This window comes from Procambarus clarkii, chromosome 88 (genome assembly GCF_040958095.1).
Source record: "Procambarus clarkii isolate CNS0578487 chromosome 88, FALCON_Pclarkii_2.0, whole genome shotgun sequence".
Classification (NCBI taxonomy): Eukaryota; Metazoa; Arthropoda; class Malacostraca; order Decapoda; family Cambaridae; genus Procambarus; species Procambarus clarkii.
This window is the reverse complement of record NC_091237.1, coordinates 17414206-17429719: the sequence shown is the minus strand read 5'-3', so window position 1 is coordinate 17429719 and position 15514 is coordinate 17414206. Positions and strand designations below refer to the sequence as shown.

The 15514-nt window shown below is 49.7% G+C and overlaps 1 protein-coding gene across 11 annotated transcripts in view; it reads left to right on the top strand.

Annotated features, from left to right (window-relative positions):
• LOC123745820 (mitogen-activated protein kinase kinase kinase 7-interacting protein 3 homolog) overlaps positions 1-15514 on the top strand; it is a 158363-nt gene that overhangs the window by 47572 nt on the left and 95277 nt on the right. Inside the window, exon 2 of one of the 11 annotated variants that reach the window (XM_045726838.2) lies at positions 6612-6864. The exons of the other annotated variants lie outside the window; for them this stretch is intronic. The gene's annotated coding sequence lies outside the window, so the exon portion shown is untranslated. The remainder of the gene's footprint in view (positions 1-6611; positions 6865-15514) is intronic. 11 annotated transcript variants of the gene reach the window in all.

Below are 15514 nucleotides of genomic sequence, written 5' to 3'. Positions count from 1 at the left end.
ACCGGGAACTTTCGCACACCCGGCTGGCCAGAAACCGGGAACTTTCGCACACCCGGCTGGCCAGAAACCGGGAACTTTCGCACACCCGGCTGGCCAGAAACCGGGAACTCTCGCACACCCTACTGGGCAGAAACCAGGAACTCTCGCACACCCGGCTGGCCAGAAACCGGGAACTTTCGCACACCCGGCTGGCCAAAAACCCGCTCAATCTCGCACATCAGATTGGCAAATGAGCGGAAACTGTTACACACTAGACAGGCGTGACAGCGGTCACCAGGACTATCGAGTCAGTGATATATGGACACATCCACAAGGGCCGTGACGAGGATTCGAATCGACGCCTGTGAGCATCCCAGACGGAATGTAGTGATATATGTTCTCGGCTTTCGCGAAACCTTCGCTGACACGGTAACTACAGGAATCAGTGGTAGGGGCTCTTGAGTACGTCGCTGTGGTAATGATTTACACAGCTCACAGCTGGAAGTAAGATGTTGGGGTTGAGGGGAGAGATGATGACTGGGGGTGAGAGGGGGGGGAGGGGGGAGATATAGCAATTTACCTGTGGGGGCTTTCGAGGATACATCAATTCATGCTCCGCCACTATCGGCAGGCGAGAGTTCTACCGCTGAACATTAAATGTAACCTCGAGGTTATCTTGAGGTTATCTTGAGATGATTTCGGGGCTTTTTAGTGTCCCCGCGGCCCGGTCCTTGACCAGGCCTCCACCCCCCAGGAAGCACCCCGTGACAGCTGACTAACTCCCAGGTACCTATTTTACTGCTAGGTAACAGGGACATATGGTGAAAGAAACTCTGCCCATCGGTTTCGCCGGCGCCCGGGATCGAACCCGGGACCACATGATCACAAGTCCAGCGTGCTGTCCGCTCAGCCACCCGGTGAGCCGGAGAAGTGGGAGTGTTAACTCCCTCAGCACAAAGTGTTGAATCGAACCTATGAAGCGCGCTTAGAGACCGTGACTGTCTGTCTGTCTGTGGCTGTAAGGAGCTCCACCGTGGTTGATGAGACCACAGACCAGGAGGCTTGGTTAGAGACCGGCCCCGCGGGGGGGCATTGATCCCCGGGGAACCAACAACAGGTATAGAGAAGACACCTGTTAACCGTCTGCCAGAGTACCGGTATTAACCTCTCCACATTTTTTTTATTTTTTTTTATTTTAACAGCCACTAGTACGCGTAGCATTTCGGGCAGGTCCCTGGAATACGATCCCCGTCGCGAAGAATCGTTTTTTCATCCAAGTACACATTTTACTGTTGCGTTAAACAGAGGCTACAGTTAAGGATTTGCGCCCAGTAAATCCTCCCCGGCCAGGATACGAACCCATGACAAAGCGCTCGCGGAACGCCAGGCGAGTGTCTTACCACTACACCACGGAGACTGTCATCTATCTGTGTGACCTTTCCACCTTCCACCCACCTCCACTTCTCCTCATCTCCTCCCTTTAAGTGGAAGACCTTGTTCCTCCACCTTGTTTAATCACCTTTCCTGTCCTCTATGTCCTGATTATCTTCTCCTGGTCTTAACTACAGTATTTGTCCCCTTGTCCTCGTTGTTTTCTACGGGCTCACCATAGCCCGTGCTACATGGACACCTCGTTCTGAGTAGCTGAATCTGAAACAACAATAATAGTTGTTTTTGTCCACTTGAGTCATTAACCTTGTGGTAAACCTTTGGGTGTTTTACTTTGTCTATGTCTGCTTCACTATGCCGACATTCCATGTCGGTGCTGCATATTCTGCTACGTCTGACGTACGTTGTGTACTTGTTGAAAGAGCCCCTTGTTGTTTATGAGAGCTAATGGTGTTGGTGTTGATATTGTTATGTCGACTTGTTGACTGTCTAGTGGGGTGAGGGGTTGGTTGTGGGGTGAGGGGTTGGTTGTGGGGTGAGGGGTTGGTTGTGGGGTGAGGGGATGGTTGTGGGGTGAGAGGGGATGGTTGTAGGGTGAGGGGATGATTGTGGGGTGAGGGGATGGTTGTGGGGTGAGGGATTGGTTGTGGGGTGAGGGGTTGGTTATGGGGTGAGGGGATGGTTGTGGGGTGAGGGGGGATGGTTGTGGGGTGAGGGGATGATTGTGGGGTGAGGGGATGGTTGTGGGGTGAGGGATGGTTGTGGGGTGAGGGGGGTTGGTTGTGGGGTGAGGGGGGTGGTTGTGGGATGAGAGTAGGGTTGAGGGGATGGTTGTAGGGTGAGGGGATGATTGTGGGGTGAGGGGATGGTTGTGGGGTGAGGGATTGGTTGTGGGGTGAGGGGTTGGTTATGGGGTGAGGGGATGGTTGTGGGGTGAGGGGGGATGGTTGTGGGGTGAGGGATGATTGTGGGGTGAGGGGATGGTTGTGGGGTGGGGGATGGTTGTGGGGTGAGGGGGTTGGTTGTGGGGTGAGGGGGGTGGTTGTGGATGAGAGGGATGGTTGTGGGGTGTTGTGGTGAGGTACGGAACTAGTTGAAGCCAGTGGTGAGGGGATGGTTGTGGGGTGAGGGGGGTTGGTTGTGGGGTGAGGGGGGTGGTTGTGGGATGAGAGGGATGGTTGTGGGGTGTTGTGGTGAGGTACGGAACTAGTTGAAGCCAACCTGATAGACAAGAAATTAACGTTTGCAAGGCCGCACCCTCCTGCCTCTCCTTCCTTACTCGCTCAAAGGAACTGTTGTAACCTCTACTCACAACCCCCCCACACTCACTCCCACCATCCATATTTAACCCCACCATCCACACTCACCATCACCATCACTAACAATATTTGACCACAACTTTAAACGATTCTTCGCGGCAGGGATCGTATTCCAGGGACCTGCCCGAAACGCTACGCGTACTAGTGGCTGTACAAGAATGTAACAACTCTTGTATATATCTCAAAAAAAAAAAAAACTACAACCAACATACCACCACAGTAGAACAATACAGGAGGATCTCCACAAGCTCAAGAGAGTGGACTGGGATTACAGCAGACAGGTGGCTGCTGTAATTCAATCCACACAAGTGTAAGGTAATAAGGATGGGAATGGGAGGGAAAAGCTGGCCTTGGGGGCACCTACCTTGCCATGATTTCGGGGCTCAGCGTCCCCGCGGCCCGGTCGTCGTCCAAGCCTCCTGGTTGCTGGAACTGGTCAACCAGGCTGTTGGCCGCACCTGCGTTATCATTTGACAGGCGTACCGCCCCAGTCAACCTCTCTAAGTGATTATATCAGCAGCTGATAGGAAGCGGGCAAATGTCTAAACGGTCATTTAAAACCCTAAATAATGATATACGGTGATTGATTGATTTGATTTGATGAAGATTAAGCCACCCAAAAGGTGGCACGGGCATGAATAGCCCGTAAGTGGAGGCCCTTTTGAGCCATTACCAGTATCAATAGATGTGGAGGTGCGACTGCACCCTGCTTGACAGGATATACGGCAATCTAGGCAGTCTGTATATGGGTGTAGCTACGAGCACGGGGTAAGATAACCAGATATCTTAACCATAGACGCGAGAATAAACAGGGAAGGCCCCCTGGAAACACAAATCGTAACTGTCTCTATTTTCCGCTTGTTACAACTTGTAATAAAGTTGTTACATCTTGGCTTAACGTGTTTATGACGTATTAGAACGTTGTTACAACTTGCTATATTGGTTGTTATAACGGGTTAGGAGGTATTAAACGTGTTGGAACGTTGTACCAACGTCGTAGTTTCGGTGTGTGTATGTTTGGCGGTGGGGGGTGGGGAGGGGGTGGATATAATTACAACCTGCAGTATACTGAGGGTAATAACCAAGGTGGACAATGATAACCCTCTTCTAATTGCTAAGAAGTAGGACACAAGGCCAAGGGTGGCATGAAATAAGAAAAAAATGACGTTTCGGTTCGTCTTGGCCCATTATCAAGATTGGACTGAAAAGTTGTCGTTTCATCACGTGACGACTCGTCGTCTGCAAGGACATAGATGGCAGCTGGAAATACTTATAATAAGAGTCAAGAAATGCATGGGAGCCGGTCGGCCGAGTGGACAGCACGCTGGACTTGTGATCCTGTGGTCCTGGGTTCCATCCCAGGCGCCGGCGAGAAACAATGGGTAGAGTTTCTTTCACCCTATGCCCCTGTTACCTAGCAGTAAAATAGGTACCTGAGTGTTAGCCAGCTGTCACGGGCTGCTTCCTGGGGGTGGAGGCCTGGTCGAGGACCGGGCCGCGGGGACACTAAAAAGCCCCGAAATCATCTCAAGATAACCTGAAGAAGATAACCTGACTCACTACCCTGTACGAGGGGGTCAACAGGTGGAATACATTGAAGGAAGTAACGAAATCCACCACCATAACTAAAGTGCAATATTTTCATATATTACCGAACAAATAGTGAGACGATGAAGTCAACCTGTAAATTCAACTCACTTGGCTGGCCGGAGCTGCTCAACATCACACACAATATAGTGTTGGTCGTCAAATCCGCAAAACAAACCTTAAACTGGTCTTGTTTACAAATCGTCAAATGCAGATCTTGTGCAGTTTAATGGCCAATTTAGGTAAATTTAACACTGCCCTAAAGACCCTCGCAAATCTAACGTCAAACATTATCTTTGTTCGGTGCTTTCCGTCTGCGACACCGTAAGTGATGGGTTTGATGAGACTACTGTGGTCCCAGGGGGGTCTCACGGGGTCCCAGAAACAGTCTGTACGTGAACAGTCGTCTACCACGAAGCAACAGCCACACACTCAACAAGCCACAGTGCACCTACTTGCCTGATAACCTGTGGCTGGTTCCGGGGATCAATGCCCCAGCCGACCGGTCTCTGACCAGGCTTCCTGGTTGGTGATCTGATCAACCAGGCAGTTAGTTTTAGCTGCTTGCAGTCTGACGTATGTTCGATGGCTTTCTTTTGCATTTTGAGACTCTACGAGAATTGTAATAACTAAATTTGGGCGATGACAAATCAGCATTTGCAGACGAGGAGTCACAATAACATTGCTGAAATATATTGACCAAACCACACACTAGAAATTGAAGGGACGACGACATTTCGGTCCGTCCTGGACCATTCTCAAGTCGATTGTGACTTGCCCATTCTCACAATCGACTTGAGAGAATGGTCCAGGACGGACCGAAACGTCGTCGCCCCTTCACGTTCTAATGTGTGGTTTAGTGAACAACACAGCATGTACTACCGCTGTGCCTGGCAGCACAGAGCAGTGCTCGTCGGTGATTCATCAAAGTAGCAGATGGTAACCAATTGTACTCACCCACTCAAAGGTTTGGTGCCATCTGTGTACACAGGCATAGACCGAGCATGTCGTTGTACATGGTGCAACAGATTTCTGTGACGCAAAGATCAAGAGACCTGCCGGGTTTAACGACGTGTTAAAGAGATCCTCTATTGGTGCATCAGACTGTGGTGACACGTGAGAATCTCAGGAGCTGCGACTGCATACAGGTCTTAGTTCGCACTTGAGGCCTGCTGGAGTCTCTTGTCACTCACACTTAGCCTGCATCTAAGGCGGAGAAATTAGCGTCAGTGGACCTGTAGTGGACTTACCTGGCACAAGAGCGGGGCAAGTTGCACGGACTATGGTGAGCCCGTAGTGGACTTACCTGGCACAGGAGCGGGGCAAGTAGCACGGGCTATGGTGAGCCCGTAGTGGACTTACCTGGCACAGGAGCGGGGCAAGTAGCACGGGCTATGGTGAGCCCGTAGTGGACTTACCTGGCACAGGAGCGGGGCAAGTAGCACGGGCTATGGTGAGCCCGTAGTGGACTTACCTGGCACAGGAGCGGGGCAAGTAGCATGGGCTATGGTGAGCCCGTAGTGGACTTACCTGGCACAGGAGCGGGGGCAAGTAGCACGGGCTATGGTGAGCCCGTAGTGGACTTACCTGGCACAGGAGCGGGGCAAGTAGCACGGGCTATGGTGAGCCCGTAGTGGACCGAGTTATTTTGTTGCCCAACTGTGAGGGCCCACGAATGAGTTCTATCTTTGTGCTGTATTCATTAGTCATAAAAGGAGTAATGTAGACTTACCTATTTTATGCCTTTGGTTGATGGAGAATCTTGCAAGGATGACCCGTTGTTAATGGAAGAGTTGTTAGTACTCAAACTGTATGACAGTTTATTGGGGAAGTTAACGGTGTATAGTTAATGGCCTGTCGAGGTCCTACCTACTCTGGGCCTGTGAGAATACTGACTTGCCGCCAGAACGGTTAGTATACCAGCTCTCTGTAGAGAATGACGTCAGAGGCTTACTCGATTGTGATTGGCTACATCCCAACCGTCATTCAATTTGAATACTCGCGCGCATAACCCAGATGTTGATCAGCCACGTGTAGGGTGTTATACACACACACACACACACCTGTTACAGGTGTGCAGGTGATGTCAAAGTTATAAGAAAGCTCCTTGTGTTTGGTCGACTGTCTTAAGGTACCCCGTATTGGACCTGTTCTATATGATTTGAGTCTTCTCTTGACCGCACTGCGGCCTAGTTTGGGGTCAAGACGTGCTTGCCTCCTAATTGTTCTGAACATATCCTAGTGGCGAAAGTGCTGCTTGATAAATATTATTTTGTTTTTTGCTGTCCAGTGTGAAAATGTTTTAATTTGACAAGTTTTTTTCTGCTCATTAAAAAGTGTGGGTGAGAGAAAGCCATTATTATTTACTCGACTCCAGCTTCTCTACTGTTTGGAAAGCTTCTAAGTAAGCTTTGTGACATTTAAAAGAAAACTGTCTCCACTCATAGTGAAGAACATATCTACAGTGTTGCCGACGGTTTCACATCTGCCTACACTTTCTACTACACACCTGCCTACCCTCTCCGCTACACACCTGCCTACACTTTCTGCTACACACCTGCAAATGACTCGTCGATGAAGTTTGTTGGAGGTAAGTACACAGTATTGTCCTGTGTTGATAATATTGTACTTCGCCCATTCCCAAGTTGCATTGTTTTGCAGTCATGTTGACCTTCCTAGCGCGGATAGGGTCGCCAGTGATCTATCTTGAGATGATTTCGGGGCTTAGCGTCCTCGCGGCCCGGTCCTCGACCAGGCCTCCTTTTTGTTACACTCCCCCAGGAAGCAGCCCGTAGCAGCTGTCTAACACCCAGGTACCTATTTACTGCTAGGTAACAGGGTGAAAGAAACATTTTGCCCATTTATCTCCGCCTCCACCGGGGATCGAACCCGGAACTTCAGGACTACGAATCCGAAGCGCTGTCCACCCAGCTGTCAAGTGCTTGATATATGAATGTTTGAATACAACCTTATGCTGTTAACTGTGTGGGTAATTCTCTTCGTAGAAAATTATATCATTAGTTTGGTGAATGAATAACGGGGCCCTGATGGCTGAGTAGACAGCTCTCGGGATTCGTAGGCCGTTGGACAAATAGACAGTTTTTTTCACCCTGATGGCCCCTGTTCACCTAGCAGTAAATAGGTACCTGGGAGTTAGACAGCTGCTAGGGGCTGCTTCCTGGGGGATGTGTAACAAAAAAGAAGCCTGGTCGAGGATCGGGCCGCGAGGACGCTAAGAAATTATCTCAAGATGATTTCTTCAATACTGGTGTCGACATTTGGCCAAGACGGAGGGGCGGCAGCGAGTGTGACTATACATATAAACTAGGATGTGTCTTGAGCAATCCCTCCGTGTATACACGGTACCTCACTTAAGGCAGCACTTCACAGCTCCCATACTGCTGGAAATAATTGTACGCTCGACCGGGTGTGTGTGAAAGTTTCAGGTCAGTATTTGAATCACGAAAAGTCAGGTGTGTGTTATAGTGTGTTTTTAACCCTCCACAGCCCCCCTCCACAGCACCCCCCCTCTCCACAACACTCCCCCACAGCCCCCCCTCCACAGCACTCCCCCACAGCCCCCCCTCCACATCACCCCCCCCCCCCTCTCCACAGCCCCCCCTCCACAATATATTCACACAACTCACCTCTCGGCCCCTCAGAAGTACACGCAGCCTCGCATCATGTTTGTACGTGTTTACGAAGAATTTGTATAAATTTTAAAGTCTTCATGAATGTGTATATACGGCAGTTGCAAGGGGTAAAAATTTTTCGGTGCTCAGAGGCAGTCGCTGTCTTAGCCATCACCAGTTTAATTAAAATTATATTGCGCTTAAGATTTGATGTATTTAAGATGACAATCTGAGCGCGGAGCCAACTCTGCCACAAGGACGGGAGGAGGGGCCGTGAGACGCACTGATAAGGCAAAATTATCTTGGGCAGCGCCGTGAAGGTTTGCCGGTGTGTGTGTGTGTGTGTGTGTGTGTGTGTGTGTGTGTGTGTGTGTGTGTGTGTGTGTGTGTGTGTGTGTGTGTGTGCTCACCTAGTTGTGCTTGCGGGGGTTGAGCTCTGGCTCTTTGGTCCCGTGTGTGTGTGTGTGTGTGTGTGTGTGTGTGTGTGTGTGTGTGTGTGTGTGTGTGTGTGTGTGTGTGTGTGTGTGTGTGTGTGTGTGTGCTCACCTAGTTGTGCTTGCGGGGGTTGAGCTCTGGCTCTTTGGTCCCGTGTGTGTGTGTGTGTGTGTGTGTGTGTGAGTGTGTGTGTGTGTGCTCACCTAGTTGTGCTTGCGGGGGTTGAGCTCTGGCTCTTTGGTCCCGTGTGTGTGTGTGTGTGTGTGTGTGTGTGTGTGTGTGTGTGTGTGTGTGTGTGTGTGTGTGTGTGTGTGTGTGTGTGCTCACCTAGTTGTGCTTGCGGGGGTTGAGCTCTGGCTCTTTGGTCCCGTGTGTGTGTGTGTGTGTGTGTGTGTGAGTGTGTGTGAGTGTGTGTGTGTGTGTGTGTGTGTGTGCTCACCTAGTTGTGCTTGCGGGGGTTGAGCTCTGGCTCTTTGGTCCCTTGTGTGTCTGTGTGTGTGTGTGTGTATGTGTCTGTGTGTGCTCACCTAGTTGTGCTTGCGGGGGTTGAGCTTTGGCTCTTTGGTCCCGTGTGTGTGTGTACTCGCCTACATGTGCTTGCGGATAGTGAGGTTTCAGCTCTTGGACCTTGCTACAACCTTCTGCCTTTTGGACTCTGCCATATCTATATAGAAGGTGGGTAGGCTTAGTGAACCTGCTTCCACTTCTACATGTCTTAGCTTATTCACCTTGTTACTTTAGGACTTATAAAGTACCACTCTTAGGTACTCTTTCCTTCCTCTTGTGTCTCCTTGTTCGTGTGCCGCACTTTATTAGCCTCTTCTGGTCTGCCTTGAGTATTTTGTATGTGGGAGTCATGTCTTCTGTTACTTCTCATCTCAAGAGACGTGAAGTTTAATTCGTTTAAAATCTCCTGGGGCCAGATTCACGAAAGCACTTACGCAAGCACTTACGAACCTGTACATCTTTTCTCAATCTTTGGCGGCTTTGTTTCCAGTTATTAAACAGTTAATGAGCTTCGAAGCACCAGGAGGCTATTTATAACAATAACAACAGTTGATTGGCAAGTTTTCATGCTTGTAAACTGTTTAATAAATGTAACCAAAGCCATCAAAAATTGAGGAAAGATGTACACGTTCGTAAGTGCTTGCGTAAGTGCTTTCGTGAATCTGGGCCCCTAGTAACTCATTGCTGTAAGTTCTGGGTTTTAAGCTAGAGGTATTTCAGTAGTTTGGGATATGTCTCTTCATCAGGCCTGGAGGCCTGGTCGAGGACCGGGCCGCGGGGACACTAAAGCCCCGAAATCATCTCAAGATAACCTCAAGATAAGATCACTACCACTTGTTCACTGCTCTGAGAAAACTTGGTACCATGTTAAAGATTAAATTGTTGTTGTGCTAAGCACCTTGTAAATTTTATGCTCAGTGTGGGTGTTGATATCTTGCTTCAAACCACCATTTTGATCTTGTGTTGTTATATTCAGTAGCTGCTGATTGTATCTTTGCCACACGCGCCAGACACCTGCATTGTTTAAATTAACCCCCAGTAAGTATTATCGGTTTGTTAATCGACAATCCCCCACGAGTGGCGCATTAGTACTTGATGCAGGTGTTGGTTGTATTAATGTGATACGCAGGTGTGTGTGTGTGTGTGTGTGTGTGTGTGTGTGTGTGTGTGTGTGTGTGTGTGTGTGTGTGTGTGTGTGTGTGTGAGTGTGTGTGTATACTCGCCTATTTGTGCTTGCGGGGGTTGAGCTTTGGGTCTCTTTGGTCCCGCCTCTCAACTGTCAATCAACTGGTGTACAGGTTCCTGAGCCTATTGGGCTCTATCATATCTACACCTGAAACTGTGTATGGAGTCAGCCTCCACCACATCACTGCCTAATGCATTCCATTTGTCAACCACTCTGACACTAGAAATGTTCTTTCTAATATCTCTGTGGTTCATTTGGGCACTCAGTTTCCACCTGTGTCCCCTAGTGCGTGTGCCTCTGTGTTTGTGTTTGTGTTTGTGTGTGTGTGTGTGTGTGTGTGTGTGTGTGTGTGTGTGTGTGTGTGTGTGTGTGTGTGTGTGTGTGTGTGTCACGAGTGTGTGATGGGCAGGGGTGTGGCCACTGCGGTGTTCACATAGTGTACAGTACTGTACAGCATCCTTGGTTGACTATAAATGGTCAGGTTTGGAGTCTTAGCATCACCTCATCCTCCGAGTACCATCGCCTGCGAACTCTGTCTTCGCTGATAATTTTATCTTTTGCCGCTCATGCGATCTGAATATTGTAAACTTCAGTTATCTCTTGAACTGTTGGGTGTATAGCTTCGTAAAAGTCTGTAAACTCGGAAGGACGTGTTTTTTTTTACTGCGTCCGTTTGCTCGGCCACTTGGGATGGACGGTAGACCGACGGTCTCCCTTCATGCAGGTCGGCGTTCAATCCCCGACCATCCAAGTAGGTGGCCACCATTCCATCATTGATGTTTTGACCACTTGCTCGGTAAATGGACAGAGTGGTGGACTCTGGTTTTTGTCTGTTCGTTCCTGGCCTGATAGATGGATCGACTGATACCCACTACTCACCAGCAGGAGGGCCGGAGCACCTGGGCACCAGCACCAGCAGGAGGGCCGGAGCACCTGGCCACCAGCAGGAGGGCCGGAGCACCTGGGCACCAGCACCAGCAGGAGGGCCGGAGCACCTGGCCACCAGCAGGAGGGCCGGAGCACCTGGGCACCAGCACCAGCAGGAGGGCCGGAGTACCTGGCCACCAGCAGGAGGGCCGGAGCACCTGGGCACCAGCACCAGCAGGAGGGCCGGAGCACCTGGGCACCAGCACCAGCAGGAGGGCCGGAGCACCTGGCCACCACCAGCAGGAGGGCCGGAGCACCTGGGCACCAGCACCAGCAGGAGGGCCGGAGCACCTGGGCACCAGCACCAGCAGGAGGGCCGGAGCACCTGGCCACCACCAGCAGGAGGGCCGGAGCACCTGGCCACCACCAGCAGGAGGGCCGGAGCACCTGGCCACCACCAGCAGGAGGGCCGGAGCACCTGGCCACCACCAGCAGGAGGGCCGGAGCACCTGGCCACCACCAGCAGGAGGGCCGGAGCACCTGGCCACCACCAGCAGGAGGGCCGGAGCACCTGGCCACCAGCAGGAGGGCCGGAGCACCTGGGCACCAGCAGGAGGGCCGGAGCACCTGGCCACCACCAGCAGGAGGGCCGGAGCACCTGGGCACCACCACCAGCAGGAGGGCCGGAGCACCTGGCCACCACCAGCAGGAGGGCCGGAGCACCTGGCCACCAGCAGCAGGAGGGCCGGAGCACCTGGGCACCACCAGCAGGAGGGCCGGAGCACCTGGCCACCACCAGCAGGAGAGCCGGAGCACCTGGGCACCAGCACCAGCAGGAGGGCCGGAGCACCTGGCCACCACAGCACCTGGCGCGCGAACAGTGGCAGCCGCCCACGCTTGCCCATCCTCCCTGCCAACCGCCCACCACACACACACACACACACCGCCTGCCGGGCCAAGTGCTGCCCTCCCCTCGCCTCCACTCTCACCCATTACGCACTCGAGTCACTCTTATTATAACGCTTTCCGCCCCTTAGTGACCTCTCTAGATACTGAAGGTGTCCGCCTGAGTGGTCACCTGAGAGGCGTGGCAGATTTAGAGCGCCAATTGTACCTCTTCGCGGTATGGTATCTTCCTCGCCATTGGTCCAGGTGGTGCTCAGAGCCAAGGAGAATCTTACATATCGAAGATAGGCTATGTTTACATTTGTAGGGTGAGTGCACTTATGGCTCACAAGTGGTGTGACAAGTGTCTCGGCTAGGAGTAGGAGACGTCACATGTTCCCAGCTTGACTACATATGTACGACAGTCCAGGGGTTATTAGGGCACCCATACCCCATGGGAGTATGGGTACCAGACAATGGGGGTTATGGGTTTTACAACCCATGTATAACTCCTGGTTTGTGCCTCGGAGAGGCTGCAGGATCCAGTAAGTTCTGTAGAACTTCGGTTTCAACTCCTTTTTGACCATGTCGTAGCTCAGTCGATTAAGGCAGCGTCTGGGATGCTCTCGGACGCAGGTTCGAATCCTCGTCACAGGCCCTTGTGGATTTGTTCACTTAATGGGGTTATGGGACTAGATCTCTGAACAATTGAACAGAAAGCTGCTTGTTATACTAGAATTAACTATCACCGTTAGTCACTGTTCCTCAATTCCGTGTTTTGATTGTTCTAGAACAACAGTCAAAATCTCACTTCTTGTATCTGTCTTGTGTGTGTGTGTGTATTCACTTAGTTGTATTCACCTAGTTGTGCTTGCGGGGGTTGAGCTCTGCTCTTTCGGCCCGCCTCTCAACTGTCAATAAACTGATGTACAGGTTCCCGAGCCTATTGGGCTCCATCATATCTACACTTGAAACTGTGTATGGAGTCAGCCTCCACCACATCACTTCCTAAAGCATACCATTTGTCAACTACTCTGACATTAAAAAAATTCTTTCTAATGTCTCTATGGCTCATTTGGGCTCTCAAGTTCCACCTGTGTCCCCTATGTGTGTGTGCTAAATGAGAGTAATAGAATGGATTTAAGATTACTTGAACACATACAGAGAAGGACGACAAAATCCCAGGATTAATAAAAGAGGGATTTATTAATCCCTCTTCAAATGAAGAGGGATTGATAAAGCTCAATTTACATTCTTTATAAAAAGCGAAGAGTTGGGGACAGCATGACTGAAGTGTGTAAATGAATGAAAGGAGGAATAACAAGAGGGATATAAACATAAGATTTTAATTGTATCATTACAAAATAGACCACCAAACAATTGGCATAAATTGGATAAGGTTAGATTCAGAAAAGACCTGGGTAAATACAGGTTTGGAAATAGTGTTGGTGTGGAGTTATGAAACAAATTGTTGAGTAACGTAATAGGCGTGGAATAGTTGGATAGTTTCAAGCGTAGGTTAGACATGTAAAGGTGAGTTTGGGTAGATCTAAATAGCTGTTCCTTATGGGCCAATAGGCCTAATGTAATTTCCGCTATTGTTATGTATTTGTGTTCAATAGTGGCTTTGGTAAACACCTCCAAAAAGGTACCTGATCAACTGGGCTGTGGTTCTAAGATCGGATAGCGTGGCTTGGCGTTCCAGTTATACATAAGAACATAAGAACAAGGTAACTGCAGAATGCCTACCCTGGAAACACAAACCGTAACTGTCTCTATTTTCCGCTTGTTACAACTTGTAATAAAGTTGTTACATCTTGGCTTAACGTATCGGCCCATACGAGGCAGCTCCTATCTATAACCCCCCAATCCCACTCATAAACATGTCCAACCTAGTCTAGTCCTTATATGGTGGACTAGTCAGTAAGTTCAAATCCTCGTCACGGCCCTTGTGCATTTGTTCGTTAGTCATCTGTTTGACCGGAAGGACACCACTGATCATTGGCACAATCTCAGGGTCAACAACGCACGTTTGGTCTGGTGGACCAAACTCTCACAAGTCGAACCTGGCCTCGGACCGGGCTTGGGGAGTAGAAGAACTCCCAGAACCCCATCAAGCAGGTAGAAGGGAGGAGAAGAAGGTAGGTAAACATCTAGAAAATGACTGCTGGGAGTGTAGCTGTATCCAGACGTCAAGTTCAAGTTATGTTTATTGAGACAAGAAAACAAAATACATCTCAAAGGGATAGAGTAGCTTAGGCTATTTCGACCCTCTCAATCCAGACGTCTCCAGTCGTGACAGTCAGTCAATTTATGTAGTGTGTCTCCTACATAAATTCTACATAATTGGATTGGTTTTCCCCTCAAGTCTTATTCTCAAAATTCTCCTCAAAAATGGCCAAAATATTTCAAAAGGAAATTGGATAAAGATGTAGAATGAGACGCATTCATTGCTCAGTGTTCTATCCATATTGTGACGCGGTAATACATGAGCTTCAGCCCGCCCAAACCTGGTACTCATATGTATACACGTTCACTTGATCTCTCATTACCCATCATGCCTCACCCACCCACTTGGTAGTTAACACCACCGGTTCCACTCACTCTCGACCGCCTGAGGCATTATGTTAACATAAGCGTATTACAGTCCCCGTGGAGCACTGGTTACAGCACCGGCTGTATAGTCACTGCTCGCCCAGAATACATTATACAGTGGCTGTATAGTCACTGCTCGCCCAGAATACATTATACAGTGGCTGTATAGTCACTGCTCGCCCAGAATACATTATACAGTGGCTGTATAGTCACTGCTCGCCCAGAATACATTATACAGTGGCTGTATAGTCACTGCTCGCCCAGAATACATTATACAGTGGCTGTATAGTCACTGCTCGCCCAGAATACATTATACAGTGGCTGTATAGTCACTGCTCGCCCAGAATACATTATACAGTGGCTGTATAGTCACTGCTCGCCCAGAATACATTATACAGCACTGGTGGTGTCCAGAGAGCATTCCTTCCCCCGCGGGACACGTGATCGACCGTGATTAAGACACATCTAGGGCCAGATTCACGAAGCAGTTACGCAAACACTTACGAACCTGAATATCTTTTCTCAATCTTTGGCGGCTTTGTTTACAATTACTAAACAGTTAATGAGCTCCGAAACACCAGGAGGCTGTTTATAACAATAACAACAGTTGATTGGCAAGTTTTCATGCTTGTAAACTGTTTAATAAATGTAAACAAAGGCGTCAAATATTGTCGAAAGATGTACACGTTCGTAAGTGCTTGCGTAACTGCTTCGTGAATCTGGCCCCTGGTTATTGTGCTCATCATTCCGGCTCATCCTCCCGTAAGGTAGTACTTATGATGACTATTTGATCACATGTACAAAAGGAGACTGTTGGACCCTATCTTGAGATGATTTCGGGGCTTAGCGTTCCCGCGGCCCGGTCCTCCCCAGGAAGCAGCCCGTAGCAGCTGTCTTAACTCTCAAGTACCTATTTACTTCTAGGTAACAGGGGCATCAGGGTGAAAGAAACTGGCTATTTGTTTCCGCCTTCACCGAGGATCGAACCCGGAACCTCAGGACTACGAATCCGAAGCGCTGTCCACTCAGCTGTCAGGCCCCAGAGAGTTAATTTTGTATCATTAAATTAACCCAAATGACATTACAAAAGGTAATGTCATTCTTTCCTTACAAAAGGAAAGGTAATGAAAGAA